Here is a 15,031-nt window from a genome sequence, read left to right as displayed (position 1 = left end):
CTGAGTACCAAAAAGTTAGCTCCTTCTGTCCTGCAAGTAGGAGGTCAATGACCCCACTCAGAGGCCCTGGGGGTGGAGGGTTGGCTGAAAGGAGGAAGGCAACTATTATCTGGGCTCCTGTGATCCAACGGGGGCATCTGTCCTGTTCAGCGGAGGGCTCCGTGCCCAACGGGGGCATCTGTCCTGTTCAGCGGAGGTCAGCCTCGAGATGTTTCTGAAGCTGTGGGACTGAGGGCAGGGGCTGGCCCTGCTGGCGGAGGTGAGGATGTCATTCATTTCACAGGCTCGCTGCAGTGGTTCCCAGCCGACCAGGTGATGCCAGCAATTCCCCGTGCAAACGTCAGCGCGAGGGGGCTCCTTGATTCGGCAAGACCTCTGCTGCCCGGCTTTGCCTGTGGTAATTGAGGCTCCATGGGAGCCTCCCTCCTCGTACTTCAAGGAAGGGAATTGATTTGTCAAACATATATCCACATTTCTCCAGCTGGGCAGATTCATTCTCTCTGCGAGCTGCACATCATACTTTCAAAGTCAAGCAATGAATCCTGCCACGGGTAATACCAAGAACTCCCTCTTTCTTCTCTTTTTGACATCTCTGGAATGTCAAGATTTAAGTAAGCCACTTATTTATTTAACTGAAGTTTGGTTATAAAGACCATATATTATCAGATAAGCCTAGAACCTCTGTTAGCGCTCAGGACCCCCAACATAAATAGACTTAAGTTTCTTTGTTAAGGGCCACAACCCAGTTCCAATCAAATCCCCGGAGCCTGCAGAGTGTATATTGTGCAGAATAACCCCCTCCCCACCACCGTTGATTCGTACATTGCATCCTGCCCTACAGAGAGCAACCCCTCAAATTCCACCTCATTGGACGCCAGGTGCCATGAATATGCCCACTTTTGAAAAAATATTTTAACAAAGAAAAATAGGTGGATAGAAGTCTGCACAGATCATAAGCGAACATCTTGAATTGTCACCATCTGAGTATACCTGTTAAATCAGCACCCAGCTCAAGAAATGGAATCACCAGCAGTCCAGAATCCCCCCAGAATTCTCCATCAAATATAATCACAATCTTGACTTTTAATAGAACTACACTGGTGTTGGAAGCTGGAACAATGTTGGCCCATGTCACATCTGTTTATTTTACCGTGATGTATTCTTCATGTGACAGTTTAGAAGGAGGGTTTGTTTTCCCTTCTTGGCCTATGAAACTGTCACAAGAAACACACTGGTGAGAGCGTTCAGACCACAGTGCCACTCTGGCCCCTGTGAAAGAGTAGAGGAGTGGAAGGAGGATGTACTTAACTTGGAGAGGCCTTGGACCACAGATAGATTGTCCACCAGCAGATACCTGCCCCATCAGGTAGGAACAGCTGGCTTTAGGATCTCTGACTGTGGACAGTGTGTCTTCAGAGCAAATGCTGCAGAGGAGCTCACAGTGTTGATGCAGGACTCCTCCCTCTGGGTTCTTGCAAAGCAGGATCTGAGCAATGCACTTCCATGACCACCCAAAGTGGCTTCTTCTCTGGGGTATGTGTTGACCTCTTTGTTTGTGGAGTAGTCCTTCTAAAGCTGAGTCTCATTGTCATGGCCATGGTCAGAGAGTGGAAAGTCAAAAGACCTTTGTTGAAGTTGGGTTTAGTTCCTTCATTCCCCAGCAGTGTGAATACACTTCCTGAGCCATGTTTACCCACCTGTAAAATAGGAGAAATTGTTCTCACCTCACGAGGTTATTATTAGGATGACATGAGGTTATTTTCAGTAATGTACAGTCTGTAATGTGAAGTCAGTACTCCATAAAATTAGTCTTTTTATTTCTTGTCTTGAAGGAGTTTCTGTCCTCACCATGGTGCAGAGTGTAGACTCTTCCTTAGTAATTAAGTTTTCTCATGGGTGGAGCATGTTCTGTAATGCCAGGTCCTCACGCTTTGGTTCTTAGGCAGTAGGTTCATTACACTCAACTTGTGCCCAGGACCCTTGACTATCTGGAGAGCCCTACAGTCCCCTTCTCAGAAGACCATTCCTAAAGAATATAATAGGGGCTCCTAGGTGGCTCAGTCAAGCATCTAACTCCTGATTTCAGCTTGGGTCACGACATCAGGGTCCTGGGATAGAGCCCCTCCACAGGCTCTGAGCTCAGCATGGAGTCCGCTTGAAGATTGTCTCTCTCCCTCTCCCTCTGCCCTCCACCCCACCCCCGCTTACACTTTTTTCTCTCTCTCTCTAAAAGAAATAAATAAAATCTTTTATAAAAAAAGAATAAAATAAAATAAATTGGATTAAAGAAGAAACCAGTTATGCTTAAACCATTTATCACAATATTACCAAAACAAATTTGTGACATAGTAACAGATCTGCTTCTTTATTGACATGTTAGGTAACAAGTTCTAGCTGCGGGACTAATCATGAGGCTAATTTGAAGTCACGATGCATATAATTGATATTTTGTGATAGTTGCACAAGTACGATGTGATATGGAAATATCTGTGATTTTGTGAGGGGTAACATCTCAGGTAATGCACATTCTGTTGCAGTTTGTCATCCGCATCTGTAATCGAAGGAAATGCTACATTTCAGTTAGTGGTAAGGGAAAATTAAAGATGTAATGTTTTTCTCCATCTGGATTTATGATTACAAACCCCAGGTAAAGACCTCCTGCCTGAGATGAATGGCACCTGCTCACTCACTTTTGGAGCACTTAATTCCCAGGAGTGGAGAAGCCCCCAGGTGTTCCCATTCAGACCCTGCCCTCCCCTGACAGGTGTTCCTTGGAGTACATACAAATATAAAGGAGTCTGCAGTGAGTTAACAAGGCAGCCTGATGCCCTTTCTTGTGGATGTGGGCACATTCAGTCATATTATTTTGTTCCTACAAGTTGATAGGAGCAAAGGAACCCTGTGCATGTCTGGGTAATTCAAATGCCCCAGAATCACTTTCCTATTTTTATTTATTTATTTATTTATTTATTTATTTATTTATTTATTTATTTATTTAAAGATTTACTTATTTATTTGAGAGAGAAAGACCGAGCGGGGTGGGGGGGGGGAGATGGAGAGGGAGAGAGAAAATCTCAAGCAGGCTCCCCACCCAGCGAGGAGCCCGACATGGGGCTCAATCTCACAACCTTGAGATCATGATCTGAGCAGAAATCAAGAGTCTGATGCTTAACCGACTGAACCACCCAGGTCTCTGCCATTTGTCTTCAAAATGGAGCATTCATATTTATTCAGTTTCTCCTTCCTTCTTCCCTCTATTTCATCAACAAAGGCAGCACTATGTGTTGCCTGCCATTCCAACTCAACTGAAAGCTCCAGATCAGGTCTGCCTTTGGAATCTACACAGTAGTTCTAGTGTGAGTGCAGAGGTTTATTCACCCCAAAACATATCCCCCAACTTGCCTGTAAGATATCTGAGAATCCTATAATTGGGGAAAGCTTTCACCCCAATGTGAAATGCAGTAGTGTAGGCTGATCACATTGGCAAGTACCTAGTGGATTGTATCAAAGGCAGGGTGCTAGGTTCATCTCACATGTTTTATCACTGAATCTTACTCTGTGAAGAATCAATTTTTCTCATGTTTTGAAGAACAAACTGGAGTCAGAGAATTCAATAACACTCTTTAGAATTTTTTATTTTTAAGTAAATTCTACATCCAACATGACGCTTGAACCCAGAACCATTGGGTTGTGGGTCACAGGTTCCACTGAATGAGCCAGCCAGGCACCCCTGATAACACTCTTTTTTGCTTGAAATTTTTTTGTTTTATTTTTTTCCCTAACACTTTTTTCTTTTCTTTTCTTTTTTTCTTTTTTTTTTTTGAAAGATTTATTTATTTATTTGAGAGAGACAAAGAATGCCCACACGAGTCAGGGCAGAAGGAGAAGGAGAGGGCTCAGCCACTATCTTCAGAAAAACTAGTTCCTCTATGGGGCAGACACATGGCCCTTCCACACAGATGGTCTCACAACTGACCACCAGGATGGAATTTAACCCAAGGTTAAATTGTAGTCAAGATGTATTTATCTGGAAAAATAATTTTCAAAGTGTTAAAAACCTGATCCTCCTATGAATATAGAACCAACATGTGTCGAAGACTTGTCCACTCATTTAATGAGGGATCCAGTAAAATGGTAAAGCTGGCCAAAGTGCATCTTCAGGAGCTAGATATTTAGAGGCATTCCAAACGGAATGTGAGAAGACTGCTGAGTCAGATACGAAAGTGCTTACTGTCCTATAGCGCAATTAAAACCCACGGCCTTGGAGGTCGTCTTTTCTAATGGATCAGAAACTAGGAGTTACATATAACTTACTAGTGGCTGGGATCTAATGTATAATACATAGCAAATCCAACCAGAACTACATTCCCCTAAATAATGGGTTGCCTGCTGAATAATGCCTCTGTATAATACTGAAAGGTCTTGCTCTTTCTTTGCTTGACTTCCAAGTTTTGGATATTTTTTCTTAGCATCCTTTGATATATACACATATATATACATGTGATATATATATATATATATAATTTCATGTATATTTCATTTGAATATATATTTGAGAACCACGGTTCTCAACATTTAGTCAGCATCAGGACCACCCAGGGGCACATTGAAACACAGATGGCCCGTCTCCAGCACCTGAGTTTTTAATTTATTAGGTCTGGGTGAGACTTGGGAATTTTGCATTTCTTACAAGTTCCCAGGTGATACTGCAGCTGCTGCCAGTCTGGGGACATCTTTGCAAACCTAGTGAACCCTGGTGTAGTGCATTATTATTTAGTCCCTGAGATGTAGGGGAACCTCCCTACTTTACCCTCCCTGTGAGAAGCTTCCCAAATGCTCCCAGAACACTTGGAATCCCACTATAGCTCAGATCTGCCCAGATCCCAAGGAGCTGCAGGGATCTGCTGGGATCTGAAGGATCCTGCTAGCATGTCAAGCTCTGCTACATTTTGTGTTCTTGAACTCTTTCTTTTGAACACTCGGATGAAAAGCAATTATCCCCTCACTCTGCACTTTTTGTGTCCACTTATTCTCCCCTGTTTTGTTTCTGACATGTCCAGAAATCAGACTCTGACATCGCCCCCAGATACAGCAGTCACAGCCCTTGCAATCAGCTCCTGACAGGTGCATGTTTATTTGCTGTGTCCTTACACACTCAAGATACTGGGCTTGGCTCTGGAGTGGCATGAGAAAGAAAAGATGCTGCTGGGGCTCCTGGGTGGCTCAGTTAAACGTCTGCCTTCAGCTCAGGTCATGATCTCAGGGTCCTGGGATGTCGGGCTTCCTGCTAAGCGGAGAGTCTGCTTCTCCCTCTCCCTCTGCCTCTCCCTCCTGCTGGTGCTCACTCTCTCAAATAAAAAAATAAAACCTTTTAAAAAAGATGTTTCTAAGGGCTCCAATCTGCATTTCTTTGTCTCTTTCTCACTTATCAAATGTCTGCAGATAACTCAAAGAGCAACTGGAGGCATCTCAGTGATGTTTATGTGGCAGAGAGACAATCTGAGAGAATTTAGCTTGGACAGGGCTAAACTCAAAACCATGACCAAACCAAACTGGGCACCTAGCCTTGAGCAAGCCTGAGCTGGTCCTAATGTCCTTACTTTTAAAGGCTCGCACATATTCATCTCCTTTATAATAGTAACAGTCTCATTTACTGAGTATGGACTCATTTACTGCTAAGGACTTCATGGGCCATATTTAAATGAATCTTCATAGGAATGCTATTATTGTGCACGTATGACAGGTGAAAAAAACCAAGATATTTCACGTAGCCACTAAAGAGGGACCTGGAGTACAGATTTTACCCTAGGTGATTCCAAAGTTCATGTTCTTAAATCAGTATTAGCAGACAGTGTAGACAATGACAAACTCTTTTATTTTCTTATTGAAAATGGCTGCTTATTTCCTTCCAAGTAAGAGATTGAGGCATAATTTGGTCGTGGGGCGGGGGGCAGTGGGGGGTATGAGGAAGAGAGAGAGAGAGAGAGAGAGAGAGAGAGAAACAGACACACACACATACACAGAGGTGGGAGAGAGGGGTTGGTAGGAGGTAGGAGGAGGGGTTGGTATTCATTTATTAAGCTTAATACAACCATATACAATGATGTGTGCCAAAGACGATGCTATATTATACTTTGCAGTCTTAAGTGTCTGTAGATGAGGATAAAAGTAATTACAATCCTAAGAATTGTTTTTGAAAAGTCCATGAAGTTCCAAAGTGGATCTAATTAAGAACAGAGAAAGTCATAGAAGGCAGAAAAAGGTAAATGGGTCTGTTTAAAGTGGGTTGGTGGGTGGAACAGTTCCTTGGGGCCGGCTTGCTGAGCTCGTCCTGCCTTCTGCCTTCGGGGAAGCCCACTGCCCCACCACCACCACCAAGAGCTGTCCCAGAGAGTGCTGCATTCATTTCCCAGTGTTGGGGAATCACTGCAAATCAAGTGGTAGAAAGCAATACCCACGTGTTAGCTTGCAGCATTTTAGGTTAAAAGTTGGGGTGGGCTCAGGTATGCTCTCTGTTTAGGGTCTCACAAGACTAAAACGAAGATGGTGGCCAGGCTAGGCTTTTACTCTGAGAGTCTGAAGAGGAATCTGCTTCTAGATGTCTTCAGATTGTTGGCAGAATTTAGTGGGGTCATTCTCACTCCGAGAGGCTGATCTCTGGTTTTTGCAGGTCGCCTCTTCATCTTCAAAGCCAACAAGAGCACACCGGATCCTTCTCTTGCTTCCACTTTTTCTGACTCCCACTTCTGCTACAAGCAGGGGGAAAAAAGACTCCCCTTCCTAAGCACTCACCTGATTGGGTCAGGCCCAACCAGATAATCTACATATTTTAAGGTTAACTGAGTTGGGGCTTTAATCGCAGCGGCAAAACCCTTCCCAGCAGTCCTTGGACTAACGTTTGATTTTATAACCAAGGGTCAGGAATCTTGGGGAGTCAGCTCTAAAATTCTGCCTTTTGCAGCTACCTTCTTCATGCATGACAGCATCTTTCTTCTCACAGGAATTGTCACCTGACCCAAAGCCAGTTCGATTCATTTATTTCCTGAGACCCTTGAATGTACCCAACTCGGCCTTGGGATATTGGAGAAGGTTACTTTTAGAAGCAATGGGGGAGGCTTGGTACAGTTTTTAAGCAGGAGGATGACATGATCACATGCATGTTTTAAAAAGCAATGAAGAAAACAGAATGCGGGAGCTAAACGATGGAGGGGATTGGGAGCTCAGTAGAATCTAGATCATAACTTAAGATCGGAAAGTGGAAGGAAGATGTGTCTGGGGGGAGGAGGAGTTCTCTGTGGGGTCGTGGGGGCACATTTCCAGTGGGCAAGTGGCAGCATGAATCTGAAGCTAAGTGGAAAGGTGGAGGAATCTGGAGATCTTGCCTGGGGCTCCTGGGGGGCAGCTGAGCTGTTGGTGGGGAATGACCTTAATGGTAGAGGAAGGGGAGAGCAGAGACCTCCCAGGCTCCGAGGACACCCCGAAGTGAGCAGAGTGCAGGGAGCAAGGAAAGGATTGAGAAAGCAAGGGGAGAAGCGGAGAAGACACATCTCCCTTAGGTTTTCCTCAGGGCTGACCAAGCAGAACAGTCTGGTACCTCTTTTTCTCCTACAGACTCCTTGATGCTTTTTATTTAAAACTGTGGCAAAATACACATAACATAAAATTTATCATCCTATTTTTAAGTGTACAGTTCAGTGGTGTTTAAATACATTTACTTATTTTATTTTTACATTTTATCATCACAACCATCACCGCCATCCATCCCTGGAATGCTTCATCCTAGAAAAATGAAACTTTGTCCCCATTAAACACGAACTCCCCACCCTGTTCCCCTTAGCCAATGGTAACCACCATTCTACTTCCTGTCTCTATGAATTTGTGGCAACTCTAGGTGTCTCACGGGAGTGGAATCATACACTATTTGTCTTTTCATGACTGGCTTACGTCACTTAACATAATGTCCTCAAGGCTCATCCATGTTGTAGCAGGTGTCAGGATTTCCTTCTTTCCGAAGGCTGGATCATATTCTATCGAACAGATAGACCATGTTTTGCTTATGTATTCAATCGTCAGTGGACATCTGGGTTGTTTCCATCTTTTGAGTATTGTGAATGATGCTGCTCTGAATATGGGTGTTCAGACATCTCTTTGAGAACCTGCTTCCAATGCTTTGGGATATATACCCAGAAGTGGTATTTCTGGATTGTATAGTAGTTCTTGTATTTAAAAAAATATTTTTGAGAAGCTACCACACTGTTTTCCACTGGGGTGACACCATTTTACATTCTCACCAACAGTGCACAAGGGTCCTGATTTCTCCACATCCTCACCAACCCTTGTTCTTTTCTGTTGTTGCTGTTTTAAAGTAGCTATCCTAAAGGGTGCAAGGTGGTGCATAGATGCTTTTTGGCTGAACCATTCTGTGTGATCAAGCTGTGGGAGTCATGATCCAGGGGGACAAGAATCCAGGAGGCATCTCGGGGCCCCCAGACTCCTGGGTGTTAATGAATGTGTTTGAACCCAGTGGAAAGGAAAGGGAGGCATTGGTTAATATTCGTGGAGTTCCTTGAATATGAGACTTATGTCAGCATCAGCTTGAAAACCCTGTATGCAGATTTACTCAAGGAACTTTCTTTTTCTTCTTATAGAAGGTTAACAGGCAGGATGGAAAGGGAATGAACCCATAATGCACAATTCAGCATAAACACATACACTGACTAGCTTGGCATATGGCGCATGGTTTCCTTTGCTGAATTTATTCCCACCAGAACAATTGCCACACCTGGAGAAAACCTACTTCTCACCAGACTCCAAAGTGAACAGTGAAAGCTCAGGAAAGGTTGGTGTTTTTGTTGTTTTTGAATAAGGTAACAAAGTGCTTGATAACTCGGGCTCCATGTGTTATCTATCTGCTTAACTTTTGTTCTGCATCTATAGCATTTCCAAAAATACATTTCCCAAATTACACACCTCCCCTGTCAGTAAACGGCTGTAAGATCAGCTAAAAGTCCAGGTGTGTGAGGCATCGCACCCATCCCAGCCACCATTTCTGATGGAGAATGATGGCTCACTCCTCTGAGTAGTGTGAGGTAGGAATGGTTCAATAACACTTTCCAGTTCTTTTAAGAAGTACTTAAAAGAAAAGGCAGAAAGTGGGATAAAAAAAATCCCCTCGCTTTTTGTGCCCAAGATTGCGAATCCGAGACACCACCAAGGAGCCGACACCGACGCAAACACACGAGGGTTTCTTTACAAGCTGGAGCTTGGGTCCAAGTGTACCCGACACAGCGGAGCAGGGACTTGGACCCCGAGACTAAGAGGCGTGGCAGCTTTATTGGGGCCAGTGGCCCATGGGATACGCAGAAAGTTGCACAGTCATGTCGGTCCACACACAGGTGGCCGATTGAATTGCATCTTACCCTATAGTATCCCCTTGAGCTGGCCTATTACTTTGGTCAGAATCGGCGCGCAGTTTTGGGGGCACAAAGCAGGGTTACATGGTTATGAGCCGATTTCCGATTAGGGTGTGCCCAGCAGCTCGCCTAGGGTGGGGCAGCGCCTTAAGCAATAAGCAGGTCATGTGGGGGTCATAGGGGAGGTGGCAGGTGTAGCACAAAATGGAATCAGTCCTGCTCTGCTTGTCCAGGGGTAGGGGATTTTTGTTAACTTTCCTGGGTCCCACATCGCTCTGATGGTTAACTCTAGAAACCAGGGTGGCCCTCATCCAGAAATGCAATTGATAAGTTCATACAGTCATTCCTCCCGTCCCTCGTTCACTCAGAATGCCAGAGTAACCAGCGACACCATTCTGATTTGTCGGCTTTCCAGCTCCTGACACAGCCCGGGAGACCTGTGGAGAGACCACTGGAGGTGTCTCAGGGAGATGGTCTAAGAGGCACTGAGCTAACTGCTAATTTTCTGATGCTCTGCTCCAGTACAAGTGGGATCCCAGCAATCTGTACACTTGGCCTCTGTTCCTCTGGATGCATGCAGAGATGCCTGCAATTTAACACTAGGTTTTTGGCTTTCACTGGGGAACGAAATAAGAACTGGCCAGAACATTGCTGTACTTTTTTTGGTAAGGCAATGTTCCTCTCTATTCAAGACACCGTTATTTTTTGATTATATTATTTCAACAGGCTCCTCCTTGGTTACTGCACCATGATCCTTTGGCCCCTCTTCCACTGCCTGTTCTCCACATGCAACAATCCTTCTAATCATTCTAGAATGCATATTTCATCACGTTGAGCTCATGATGACAATGCTTCAGCAGTCCTCCCTTGGTTACAGGGTAGATTCGAGGCTCTGCTTCATATCCCTTGAAGTCCTCTGTGGCCTGCTTCTGGCCCACTGTGTCCCCTCACACTCTGGGCTCCAATAAGACCACAGTATGACCTGCGCTTGCCCAGACATGCTCCGCCTTCTTCCCTCCACGTTCCAGCCTGCTTTCCCCACTGCTTTGCCTGATTCCTATTCTGCTTCTAGGCTGGACTCGCCGTGGAGACGATCCCTACTGCCTCTTCCTCCTCATTCCCCGCCCCACCTGTCTAGACTACAAGCTACCCCTGTGCGGTCCTGTAACTCCCACCCATCTGTTTACCTTGGGTCATCAACTTGTGCCCTTCCCTCCAGGCTGCGAGTACGAGGCAGGCTGGTTAGCTCTGCATCCTGTGTCCCCAGTGTATTCAGTAGACTTGTAATAGATGCTGAACAAATTGAGCCTCAAATCCTCTTCTGTGCACAGAGGCCTGTGTATCCCACTGCTAGAGTCACCTAGAGATGAAGGTGGTGTTGTCCCTACTTGGCAGTCAGAGATCCCGGCACTCAGAATCACAACTGCACTGACTCCTGCCGCTGCCGCAGTCCCAGATGCCGTATGCTGGTCAACAGAAGCATGGGGATTGGGAGGTTTGGGGGTGGACCTTGGTTGCCACTGCTCCTATTTCCCTTTGGGGTTTTATCTTTCACTCCTGAAGGTGGGATCAATTTAGGAGTCCCTAGGGGCTCCTTCCTCCTGATTCAATGTCCCTCATCCCTGGTGAAGACAGGGTAGGTACCCAATATAAACTCAAATAAGTGGAAAATCTATCACACAAATTTGAATCTTTGACATGAACGAGGGGGAGAAGAAATGATCTGAGGTTATTCAGTTGAGCTGGCCCTTGACCTGATGCAGAGGAGAAAAGTGGAGAAATCAGGCACACCATTTAGAGTTTACCTGTCTATAACAGAAAACTCCCAAATAACTTGTGGGCTTGCATGAGATCAAAGTGTATTTACCTCTCATATAAAAGAATTCCCAGAATAAGCAGCCAGTGAATGATAAAGCCATATAAAGAGATGTCAGAGATCCAGGCTCCTCCTACTGCGTGTCCATAGGCTGTGAGTCTATCCTCATAAGCTAAGATCGCTGCTAGAGCACCAGTCCTCACATAAATGTTCCAGGCAACAAGAAAGAGGAAGTTGAAGGAAAGAGGAGGGCACGCCTCCTCTTTTAACAACTATTTCCTGGAAATTTCACACCACTTTAATTTATATCTTACAGGCCAGAACTTAATCGTGTCTGCGCATAAGCTGCAAGGGAGATTGTAGAATGTACTCTTTCAACAGGGTGATAACATTGCCAGCGGGAAGTCAGGATTATGTTGCGGAAGCAGAGAGTCATATACATTGGAAATTAACCAGTAGCCTCTCTGCACCATTTGCTGCTGTTACTGTTTTGAGAGGGGGATCAGGAGTGGGACGAGGGTTTCAAGATAAGGTGGAAGTATTGGAGCTTCTATACTTGGCCGATGACTGAGCTGGACTCTAACAGGAGCAGGGGCAGCATGTAAATAACAGGCTCTGTGCTGGAGCTTTGTGTATGCACAGTATTCACCCTACATCCCACTGACGGTCCTGTTGTCATCCCCGTTACCCAGTGATGGAGAAGAGCTTGATCACACAGTGCTAGAGCTGGGTTAGGAGCCAGGCCTGACTTGAAATCTCACGTCTCTTTCCCTTCCTTGCCTTCACACCCTGCCTGTGACCTCAGAGCAAAATCTCTGTGGTTTGTGTGATGTTCAGAGGGACTGGTTGCATGGACACCAGCAGACAAGGGTCCTAGGTAGGGAGGAGGCCCCTGGAGGGAGGAGCTCCTAGTCCTGATGTGGAGGACAGGCAATTTCATAATCATTCTTCTTTTTTTTTTTTTTTTAAGATTTTATTTATTTGAGAGAGACAGAGACAGAGACAGAGACAGCAGTGGGGAGTGGGAAGAGCAGGCTCTTGACTGAGCAGGGAGTCCATCATGGGATGACCCTGGGATCATGACCTGAGCTGAAGGCAGATGCTTAACCTGCTGAGCCACCCAGAGGCCCCTCATGATCGCTTTCTCATGAGATATGTGAAATCCTCACATCATCTCAGGAATTATAATGAAACAGGAAGGAGCTTTTCTCTGAAACCCACTTTTGGACCCTCTGCTTTGCCTCTCACAATGATGACTGATATCCATGAACTTATCATGGTGCCTGGTTTGGAAATCTAAGGACTCAATGTTTGTTGAATGGGTAATGATTTAGTTATTTAACATTATCAGGAATCCAGGACTTTCCTTTGGACAGGAGTGAAGCTACTCCAAGGAGAAACTGCGTATGAAAAGTCATAGGAAAATAAATCAATATGTGTACATACACGCGCTCCCTGCTGAGAAGAAATAACCAGTTCAGTGATACTGGGTGAGGTGAGTGTGTATGTGTGTGTGTGCGCGCGCGCACGCACGCGTGTGTGTAGAGGGGGATGTTGGGCAGAATGAAATAGAAATCTTGTGGGTAGAACTTACTGAGTTAATGCAGTTTAGAAATGTACTGACTCAAGCTGGTTGGAATTGATAGTAATAATTAAAGGGACCCAGCAGCTAAAAGCAAGGTCATGGCTTAGATTTGCCAAGCCAGGCAGAAATGCATTGAAAATCCATATGACAAGAAAGGCACGTGATAGGGATGAAATGATTCTGATATTGGCAGGTTTCCATTTCTCAGTCTAAGTTACCCAGCTGAGACATGTGGGCGCCACACAGTGACAGCTGACAAAATAAATGTATTGATGGAATGATCGGCCCGGTCCCTGCTGAGTGACAGAGGGATACCAGCAAGATTAGAGGTCTATGGCCAATTATCTGAATTGGTCATCATCCAAGCTAGTCATCATTTTCACCATTGAACCACACTTTCTTCTACTGCAGCTTTTTAAGAGTTCTTGGAGAACTGAACACAAATCTCCAAGTCCATTAGTTTTTACACTGTTAAGGAAATACCAGAAAATGTACGTTGAGAAGAGCATCCTGTAATATATAGGTGTCATGCACAAGGGGTGAGGTTCAGAGGGCTGAGCAGAAAGGATGTCCTGGTGAAATTTAAAGGAGGGGGGGACCTAGGGGTGTCTGAATCTTGGTTTTGGCTCAGGTCATAATCTCAGGGTCGTGAGCTCGAGCCCTGCATCAGGCTCCACACTCCACATGGAGTCTGCTTAAGACTCTCTCTCTCTCCCTCTCCTTCTGCTCCTCCCTCCCATGCTCGCTGTCTCTCCCTCTCTCTCAAATAAACCGAAGTAGGGAAAGCCGAATACGAGGCAGCCAGGAAACCAGATAGCTGTGGCTGTGGCTTCCTTTTCTGCTGGCACCAACGGACTGCCATTGACCTTGCCCATGGCAAAGTGAGTGGGCATGAGTGGGATTCGAAGGCTGTAGCTGGACATTGAAGGGCTGGGGGAGGACAGATGGCAGATTGACCACAAGGGAAACTGGCAGGATCTTCCTTACAGCTGCAGCGCCCGGGCACTCGGTGGGGATAGAGACCCGGCACAGCCCAGAGGCTGGGCGCAGAAGCAAATGCACAGCCATGTCTTGCCCGTGAACCTGCCAAGTCCCCTGCATCTGTGTGCATTTCATTCACTTGACGCTCAATTAACAGAAACACTGTATGACACGTGTCACAATTCTTAATAAAAACTCTGGAGCAAGAGCAACTTTTTTCCAAAATTCAGATACTCTCAGTAGTACCAATAAAGATTTATGCCGCTTGGTGAGAGTTCATGAAGCTAATTATACAGAGGAGTTTAAACACATCATGTGGAGTCGGTGCTATAAAAATAGAGCCATCTCCTCCTATACCTGGCATCATTCATTCGTTCAGTCAGTCATCAAATAACCATTGAATAAAATTCTCCTCAGCATGGACCTGTGGCCAATTCATTGGAGCTGGTTTGAAATTGAAATCTAAGCATGTTCTGGACTTAAGAAGCATATGCGAGCAGGAGATGACTTACAAGAGGAATTTGCCATACAATTTCTCCATGTTGGAAACTTCCCTTGGTGAAGTTAGTTGTCCTGTGTGCCTGCACAATACTTTACAGTTTATAAATGACTTTCCAGAATGCTCGCTTGGGTTCTATAGCTGCCCTGCTAGTCGGAAAGGCAAAAGTCATGACTTGCCATTTCACAGATGGAGAGAGAGTCCCTTGAAATGTTAAGTGATATGCCTTGCAAAAGGCACAAGAATTAAACTCCCAGTCCGGTGTTTACTCCATTCTGTCATATAGTCTGTTAGATAGGCTGCATCAATTCAGCACTTCACAGTTTGCATTTTCATATACCTTACCTTGCTTATCTGCACAGCAAACTTAGGGTATAGGTCCATCATCACCAGTGAGAGCATCACCCTAAATAATTATCCCCATCTTATAATTGAGATATTTGAGGCTCTCGGAGGGAAGGATCTTCCTCCAAATGGAACCAGTATAAAGCAGCACACAGTGGATGGAATTAGCTGCAGATGCATTCTATTCCAAGAACCTTTGCAAACGTGTTGCTAAGGAGATTTAGGGACCACCAGACAATCCCATCAGACTGGCACATCAGTCAGTCTAATTGGGATGGCCAGAGTGTGCCCAGGATGAGTGTGCAAAGGAAAGCCAGTCTTCACTTGACCCATCATCCCTCGTTTGTCTAAGCAAAGACTCTAATAATAGACAGTGTTTGCATCCAGTGTAG

General features: G+C 45.2%; 1 long non-coding RNA gene across 1 annotated transcript; it reads right to left on the bottom strand.

The window, feature by feature from the left end:
* Nucleotides 1–2,337: 2,337 nt before the first annotated feature.
* Nucleotides 2,338–14,810, bottom strand: LOC144318200 (uncharacterized). The gene is made up of 2 exons (XR_013384018.1): nucleotides 14,640–14,810; nucleotides 2,338–2,551 (listed from the first exon to the last, which is right to left on the bottom strand). It is a non-coding gene; the product is annotated as an uncharacterized LOC144318200 (long non-coding RNA).
* Nucleotides 14,811–15,031: the final 221 nt, after the last annotated feature.

Source organism: Canis aureus, chromosome 8 (genome assembly GCF_053574225.1).
Source record: "Canis aureus isolate CA01 chromosome 8, VMU_Caureus_v.1.0, whole genome shotgun sequence".
Classification (NCBI taxonomy): domain Eukaryota; kingdom Metazoa; phylum Chordata; class Mammalia; order Carnivora; family Canidae; genus Canis; species Canis aureus.
Note: the sequence above shows the minus strand (reverse complement) of the source record. Positions and strands in the feature narration are given on the sequence as shown.